The sequence below is a fragment of the Schistocerca piceifrons genome, chromosome 2 (assembly GCF_021461385.2).
Source record: "Schistocerca piceifrons isolate TAMUIC-IGC-003096 chromosome 2, iqSchPice1.1, whole genome shotgun sequence".
In the NCBI taxonomy this organism is placed as follows: domain Eukaryota; kingdom Metazoa; phylum Arthropoda; class Insecta; order Orthoptera; family Acrididae; genus Schistocerca; species Schistocerca piceifrons.
In genome coordinates this window covers 887,000,012-887,008,968 of record NC_060139.1, presented here as the reverse complement: position 1 = coordinate 887,008,968, position 8,957 = coordinate 887,000,012, and the positions used below count along the sequence as shown (strand labels likewise).

The 8,957-nt window shown below is 41.4% G+C and overlaps 1 long non-coding RNA gene across 1 annotated transcript; it reads left to right on the top strand.

Moving 5' to 3' along the window:
- Nucleotides 1-330: 330 nt before the first annotated feature.
- LOC124777205 lies at nt 331-5,402 on the top strand. The gene is made up of 3 exons (XR_007015694.1): nt 331-389; nt 5,125-5,181; nt 5,326-5,402. It is a non-coding gene; the product is annotated as an uncharacterized LOC124777205 (long non-coding RNA).
- Nucleotides 5,403-8,957: the final 3,555 nt, after the last annotated feature.

The following is an 8,957-nucleotide window of genomic DNA, read 5'->3' as shown; positions in this document are numbered from 1 at the left end:
AATATTTTGAAAGAGTATGGAATAGATTAGTCACAAAACAATCTGATATTAACGAGAAGTAACTCCAAATTACGTTTGTAAGTAGGCTATTTAGGTTTTTATGTTGGTAACGTCACGTAGCGCTCTGTATGAAAATCACTGACTGTGCTGTGTGCAGTCTGTGGCTGGTTGGCAATGTTGCAATATTGGCTATAATAGTGCTGGGCAGTTGGATGTGAACAGCGCGTAGCGTTGCGCAGTTGGAGGTGAGCAGCCAGCAGTGGCGGATGTGGGGGGAGAGATGGCAGAGATTTGAGAGCGGACGATCTGGATGTGTGTCCGTCAGAAAAAGGAAATTTGTAAGACTGGATGTCATGAACTGATATATATGACTTTTGAACACTATTAAGGTAAATACATTGTTTATTTTCTACCAAAATCTTTCATTTGCTAACTATGCCTATCAGTAGTTAATGCCTTCAGTAGTTAGAATCTCTTATTTAGCTGGTAGGATTGGCGCTCGCTGTAGTATTGCAGTAGTTCGAGTAGCGAAGATTTTTGTGAGTTAAGTGATTCATTAAAGGTATAGGTTATTGCTAGTTACGGCCATTCTTTCGTAGGGATTATTGGAAGTCAGACGTCGTTGCGCTAAAAATATTGTGTGTCAGTTTAATGATGATCCGAATAAGTAAAGAGATAAATGTCTGAGTACGTTCAGTTTTGCTCAGCTGTTTGAAAATCAAATAACGTAGAGGTTTTCCAGCACTGTCGTTTATGAAATTTTCTAAGGGGATGTTTCACGTTTCTTCGAGACATTGTGCAGCTATTGGACATAAAGAAGAAAGGTATAGAGAACGCTGTTTTGCCTCTTTTAGCCTCGCACTAGAAAAATTAATGAGATAGTAAAGGATAAGATTTAACGAGGATGGGTCAGACTGTATCTTTCAGGCTGAAAATGTTGAGGTCTGAAGGTAATCAACCTCGTTTTCGCGGCTGATTTGGCATTACAAGCACAAAATAGAGAAGATACTGGCTGATTCTTGCAAAGAAAAAAAATAAAAATATAGCGTTAATGACGATATCCGTTTACAGAGATAGGGCCGTTACCGGTTTGGAAACGGCCGGTTCAACTTTTGACGCTCTTCACTTTTCCACGTCTACATCTACATGACTACTCTGCAATTTACACTTGATTGCCTGGTAGATGGTTCTTCGAATAACCTTCATACTATTCCTCTACCGTTCCGATATCTAATAGCAGGTAGGACATCAACACTTCACTCTTCCAGTAAGAGTTCTGATTTCTCTTATATCATTACGATGATCACTTCTTCCTACCTGTATGTAGGTTGGCAGCAATATTTTCGCAAGCCGAGGAAAAATATTATGACCAAAATTCCGTAAAAACATCTCACCCCAACGAAAAACACCTTTGTTCTAATGACTGTCACCTGAACTTGCTTATCATCTCCATGACACCCTCTCCCCTACTTAACGATAATACAAAACGAGCTTCGAATTCTTGGACTTTTTTGGATGTCCGACGTCAAATCCACCTGCTAAGGATCCCACAATACAGCAATACTCCAGCACAGGATGGACGAGTGTAGTCTCTTTAGTATACAAGTTGCATTTTCTAAGTGTTCTGCCAATAAAACACAGTCTTCTGTTTGCCTTCTCCAAGAAATTATCTAAGTGATTGTTCCAATTTACGTTGTTCGTAATTGTAATTACCGGGTATACCAGTTGAAATGGCAGCCTTCGGATTAATATGATTTATCTCGTAACCGAAACAATCTAACGCATTTCCTTTTGTACTCATGTGGATGACCTCAGACTTTTCATTATTCAGAGACAATTACCACTTTTCGCGCCATACAGATGACGTGTCTAAAACATTTTGCAGTTGGTTTTGATGTTCTCATGACTTTACTAGGCGATAAATTACAGCATCACCTGCTAACAGTCTAAGATGGCTGCTCAGATTTTCTCCTAAACCGTTTGTATAGATTAGGAGCAACAGAGGGCCTGTAATACTTCCTTGAGGAATGCCTGATATAACTTTTGTTTTAATCGATGAATTTTCGTCGGTTACTAGCACTGCGACCTTTGTGACACGAAATCACGCATCCAGTCGAACGAATGAAGCGGTATTCCACAGCAGTGCAATTTGATTAGATTTGTGAAGAACCGTGTGAAAAGCCTTGTAGAAATATGGAATCAAAATGAGATCGGCTATCGATAGTACTGTTTACTTCGAGATAATAAAAAACTAGTTGTTTTTCACAAGAACGATGTAATCTCAATCAGTGCTTTGTGTCAGTATCCTGTCACCGTCGAGGTAATTCATAATCATTGAACACAGTATATGTCCAAAAATCCTACTGCAAACGGACTTCTTCGGATTACTCCTGTGTACATTCTTGAGAGTTGGTGTGACTTGCACAACTTTCCAATTTTCCGGTACGGATATTGCGTCAAACGAGCGGCTGTATGTGACAGCTACGTATGGGGCTATTCTGTCCGCATACTCTGAAAGGAACCTAGTTGGTACACGATCTGGGCCGGAAGACTTGCCTTTATTAAGTGAGTGAAGTAGCTTTGCTACAGCGAGTATATTTACTTTTCAGTTACTGATGTTGGCAGTTGTTCTTCATTCATTTGCAAGGATCAATGCGTCTGAAGATAAATATTTTGGTTCGAAATCATTAATGCCGCTATTTGTGTACATAAATAGCGTTATTAAAAGTTATGGTAGCTGTTTCCTTCTTTGAAACACCCAACCTTTATTTTGTACACATCCACGGTCTCAAAATATCGGTTTAGGATAAAACAGCAAGCAAACAAGACTTTCAAGAAATGGTTGAAAAAACTGGATGTGGAAGTAGAAATGATAGTACTAAAGATACGTTACAAGATAACATGTCATTCAGATCTGAATAAGAAAAGACTACGAAACTGATGTTTAAAAAAATAAAGAGAGCAGACAAATTTAAATATATTTGGGAATGGACGAAGACAACAGCGCTTCGTAAACAAGAAGCAATGGAACAGTAGGAATCGATGTAAGTAGGCTAACCCAAACCTAGTATAAGAATGTGATTTCCTTCAAAGATAAATAATGTAACATACGTAAAGACTGATTCGCTCTATAGTTCACTCTGAATAAGAAACGAAACTGTATGAAATATAGAAGAAAGAAAGAAAATGGAACAATTTGAGGTAAAGATGGTTAATGGTGGATGATTATGTTCATACAAATAGAGAAAAGAAGACATGACACGCAAGAGCAGAACTATGTACTGTAAACATACACTACTGGCCATTAAAATTGCTACACCACGAACATGACGTGCTGCAGACGCGAAATTTAACCGGCAGAAAGAAGATGCTGTGATACGCAAATGATTAGCTTTTCAGAGCATTCACATAAGGTTGGCGGCGGTGGCGACACCTACAACGTGCTCACGTGAGGAAATTTTCCAACCGGTTTCTCATACGCAAACAGTAGTTGACCGGCGTTGCCTGGTGAAACGTTGTTGTGATGCCTCATGTAAGGAGGAGAAATGCGTACCATTACGTTTCCGATTTTAACAAAGGTCGGATTGTAGCCTATCGCGATTGTGGTTTATCGTATCGCGACGTTGCTGCTCGCGTTGGTGGAGATCCAATGACTGTTAGCAGAATATGGAATCGGTGGGTTCAGGAGGGTAATACGGAACGCCGTGCTGGATCCCAACGGCCTCGTATCACTAGGAGTCGAGATGACAGGCATCTTATCCTCATGGCTGTAACGGATCGTGCAGCCACGTCTCCATCCCTGAGTCATCAGGTGGGGGCGTTTGCAAGACAGCAACCACGTTCACGAACAGTTAGACGACGTTTGCAGCAGCATGAACTATCAGCTCGGAGACAATGGCTGCGGTTACCCTTGACGCTGCATCACAGACAGGAGCGCCTGCGATGGTGTACTCAACGACGAACCTGGGTGCACGAATGGCAAAACGTCATCATTTCGAATGACTCCAGGTTCTGTTTTCAGCATCATGATGGTCGCATCCGTGTTCGGCGACAACGTGGTGAACGCACATTGGAAGCGTGTATTCGCTATAGCCATACTGGCGTATCACCTGGCTTGATGGTATGGGGTGCCGCCATTGGTTACGCGTCTCGGTCACCTCTTGTTCGCATCGACGGCACTTTGAACAGTGGACGTTACATTTCAGGTGTGTTACGACCGGTGGCTCTCCCGTCATTCGATCCCTGCGAAACCCTACATTTGAGCAGGAAAATGCACGACCACATGTTGCAGGTCCTGTAGGAGCCTTTCTGGATACAGAAAATGTTCGACTGCTGCCCTGGCCAGCACATTGTTCAGATCTCTCACCAAGTAAAAACGTCTGGTCAATGGTGGCCGAACAACTGGCTCGTCACAATACGTCAGTCACTACTCTTTATGAACTGTGGTATGGTGTTGAAGCTGCATGGCCAGCTATACCTGTACACGCCATCCAAGCTCTGCTTGACTCAATGCCCAGGCGTTTCAAGGCCGTTATTACGGCCAGAGGTGGTTGTTGTGGGTACTGATTTCTCAGGATCTATGCACCCAAACTGGGTGAAAATGTAATCACATGTCAGTTCTAGTATAATATATTTGTCCAATGAATACCCGTTTATCATCTGCATTTCATCCTGGTGTAGCAATTTTAATGGCCAGAAGTGTATAATAAGAATGAGTCAGGGATGATTAACGAAGAAAACTTTCAGTTTGTAACATAAAAGAACTCACAAAATGAGTCGAGAAAATAAAAAAAAAACAATCGATCTGAAATAATTTGGGATTGGTTCAAAGGAAATCTGAAATAAGTAGGTATTCTGAACCGTGTTCGATAGTTACAAGGGTCTCCCTGAAAGAACGAAGTACGAAGGCAACGAATTAGAACTGAAGCACCATAGGAATTTGGCAAATTTTGATAGTTTATACGATTAGCTATTAGTACGTAGTGACATTCTGTATTAGTCTAGCTTGTAAAGGTAGCGAGCCTGCGGTTCTAGTCGTACATGACGTCACACTGTCCACTTGGAGAGCTTCCTTTCCGCCAGCCAGTTAGTCTCTCTCTCTCCCTCTCTCTTTCTCTTTCTCAGTCGTTCGTGAGGCCTCTTCTACTTTTCCCTGCAGCGAGTGGCCGTGCCGTCATACCGGTAAGACACTGTCACGTGATACATTCCAAGCAGTAACTTACATAGTGTTGCGATTGATCATGTCCTCAGTTACAGTTTTTTGTCGCCATTCGGCCCATTTTTAACATCCGCTCACTATAAAATATTTTTCTTTTTTCTTTTTAGACGCCGACAGATTTTGAAGAATTGAGGACATCTTTGTTACCTTTCGCTCGCCGCAGTATTGACAACATTCACCGAATAGTAAGTTTTGGCAAGGGGTGATGAGTATGCCTATGATCTTCTGACGTTGTGAGTATATCTTAGACATTCCCTTATTAATTTTAATATCCGCAAATTGGGTTGACACTGTATCTTTTTACCTTGTAGGTTACATCTAATGATACGGATTTATGTTGCGAAACCGGTTTGGTTTCAACAAAAAACAATTTCACCAGTTGTTAGAGGAATCCTTCCTAATATCAACGCCGGCCGGAGTGGCCGAGCGGTTCTAGGCGCTACAGTCTGGAACCGCGCGACCGCTGAGGTCGAGGGTTCGAATCCTGCCTTGGGCATGGATGTGTTTGATGTCCCTAGGTTAGTTAGGTTTAAGTAGTTCTAAGTCCTAGGGGACTGATGACCTCAGAAGTTAAGACCCATAGTGCTCAGAGCCATTTGAACCATTTGAACCTAATATCAACAACGATGGGATTCTGAGAGCAGAACAAGAAGCAAACGTGAAAAATAGGTTATATTCTTCGATTTACTGTACATCACAACGACGATGAAGAAGAAACAGTCAGGACCGGTGCTGCATGATAAACAGTTTCCTGTAAGGTCTGGGTCTAGTTCAAGGAGGAGATAACTTTTGCCCTCGCGGGCGTTATCTCCCGAGGCTTTCACTCAGTAACATCCAGCGGGATTCCACACTTCTACAACAGCGCTGTTGCGTAACACAAAAACAGAAGCAAGAGAACAAATATTGTGATGCCGCTCAGAGAAGTGAAAGTGTCGGAAAGGCCAAAATATAGTTTATAGGAGCTCGACGCGGCAGACTGATGGTGTGTGTGTGTGTATACGTATGATGTTGGAAATACCTTCTTCATCTCTTGCAGATACAATGTTCGAGAAACTTACTCCTTACAATAAGGCAGAATTGAAGTAATTCTTGTCCTTTTTTGTAGCAAAGAAAACAATAACACTGATACCTACGACACGTACTATTACACTGATAACTTTGCGTAGAATAAGTTTACAGCAGAAAGACTTCAGTTAATACCGGTTGCTTCTTAAATCAAAGGACAGCGAAACAGAAGTAAATCAGTACCGAACATGTACTTGAAAAAGTAAGAAGTACCACTGCAACCTAGAGGAGGAGCAGGACAACGAGGTTATTAGAGACGCAGTAGAAGCTCGGATTAGGGAATGACGAGGAATTAAATCGGCCGTGCCCTTTCAAAGGAACCATCTCAGCATTTGTCTGAAGAGATTTAGGGAAATCACGGAAAATCTAAATCAGGATGGCCGGACGCGGGTTTGAACAATCGTCCTCCCTAATGTGAGTCCAGTGTGCTAACTGTAGTGTTGGCAGAAAAGCCAACACTGTTTTTCTAGAGGAGGCCGAAATGCACGCGTTTAATTACACGCTGACTGGCGTGAGGTCTGAAACAGGACAATATCTTGAGAATTGCAAATAAAGTAAGTAGTTGAGATAATACTTAACTTTTATCCACAATTGTAGAACATCGCTCTTGATGATACATGTTTCACATAATAAATATCAATTGAATACGGCGTCTTGCTAGGTCGTAGCAAATGACGTAGGCTGAAGGCTATGCTATCGTCTCGGCAAATGAGAAGCGTATCGGTCAGTGTATTCGCTAGCAAAGTCGGCTGTACAACTGGGCGAGTGCCAGTACGTCTCTCTAGACCTGCCGTGTGGTGGCGCTCGGTCTGCTATTACTGACAGTGGCGACACGCGGGTCCGGCGTATACTAATGGACCGCGGCCGATTTAAAGGCTACCACCTAGCAAGTGTGGTGTCTGGCGGTGACACCACACTAACCACTGCGCCACGTTGCTCGGTTTGCATCAGCGAGTTATTTAATCAGTCCTTCTACAATAAGGATTGATTACATTTATTTCTCCCTCAGGTACGTTGTTAAGCTGTTTATGCTGGGTTTGCCTGTCATGGTTATATAACACCAACATGCAACGAGGAACTATGTTTAAGGGATACAGATGTAAATAGAATGTTGAAGGTAACCTGCCCTTTTGCTAATATGAGGGCCAAAGATAAACTAGAGTAATATCTCATCATGAAATTATGTGGTGACGTCTGAAAATAAATAGTAACCGGCGAAGGATTAGAAGCAGTGTGCTCCTTCATTTTCAACAGTTAAGAAGTGGATGATTCGTTTCCAACAATCTCGCACTTCTCTTGACGATGACGCTGGTGAAGGACTATCATAAAGTGTTACTACAAATGAAAACATAAAAATGTGCACAGTGTGGTATCATCTGATTGCTTATTAAACATGTATAAAATAACCTGTATCTTATCGTAAATTACATTATTTACGAAGAATTATTTACGAGAAAGTTTGCGCAACACGGGTGTCAATTTATTTAAATTTGGCGAAAAGGAAATACGAAAACGAATTTTTAGACATTTGTCTGGCCTGATTAAAATAGTACACGACTGATTTTGTTTATCCATTTGTTACTATGTTTGAAGTCAGAGGATGGAAATATGCAACACTGCATGAAAGAAGGCGAAGTTTATTTTATCCGCCGGTAAGTTTATCACGAGATACTCTTATGATGAAGTAGGAATTCTTCTTATTACTTACTTCGTGAAGGATATAAAATACATGGGAAGTGGTAAAAATTGCAAACGAAAGGAAGTTTTTATTTATTAGGAATGCCGCCTCTCCGAATAAAAGTGCGCTCGCATTGGGATAAGCAATGATTTCCAGTAAGTGAGAAGTATGTTTGGAAGATGATTATAATCTATTGAAGTCGTAGACAAGTATTTCTCAGGGCTTTCGGAATCACATTCCAGGTTTGGAACCTGCTAATTAGAAAAGGTTGCACCACTAAAAGACATCGAAAATTCTTTTCTCCCTACAAAACGTTCCCTACAGGCTGAGAGTTGTTCACTTGGCTTTAATTGAATTAAACGTACTTGTACATTTTTCTGAGTAAAAAATTAGTGGTTTAATAGCATATCAGTAAGCAAATTAAAATTAGCTTTGCACAGACATGGTGTTACAAGACCGCATCATTTGTAATGGCAGTACAAAATTGTGCCGTTTGCAACAGCATTTCAAAACTGCGCATCTTTAGAGAACCGTATCGACATATGTATCGACATATGACGGTTTTCATTGTGTAGTTACAAACTCTCTAAGGCTTACAAGTCAAATGAGCTTCACGACTTCGCGATTAGATCTTGAAGCATACAAACTAGAGTGATAAGTGGCCATTTTTATCAAAAGTGCCAGAGATCATAATCAAACTCCAGTACACTTGGAAACCCAGGTAACGTAAGTTAAAAATTTGTAAAATTGTGGTAAGATCTTAGGGGACGAAACTAAGCTTACACACTACTTAATCTAAATTAAACTAACTTACGCTATGGACAACACACACACACACACACACACTCATGTCCGAGGGAGGACTCGAACATCCGACGGGGGGCAGCCGCCCCGACCGTGACAAGACGCCTAAGACCGCGTGTCTACCCCACATGGCAATGTAAGTCAATTTCCATCCAGAAATGAAAATAATAATATTGTTGAGGTTTTTGCCAG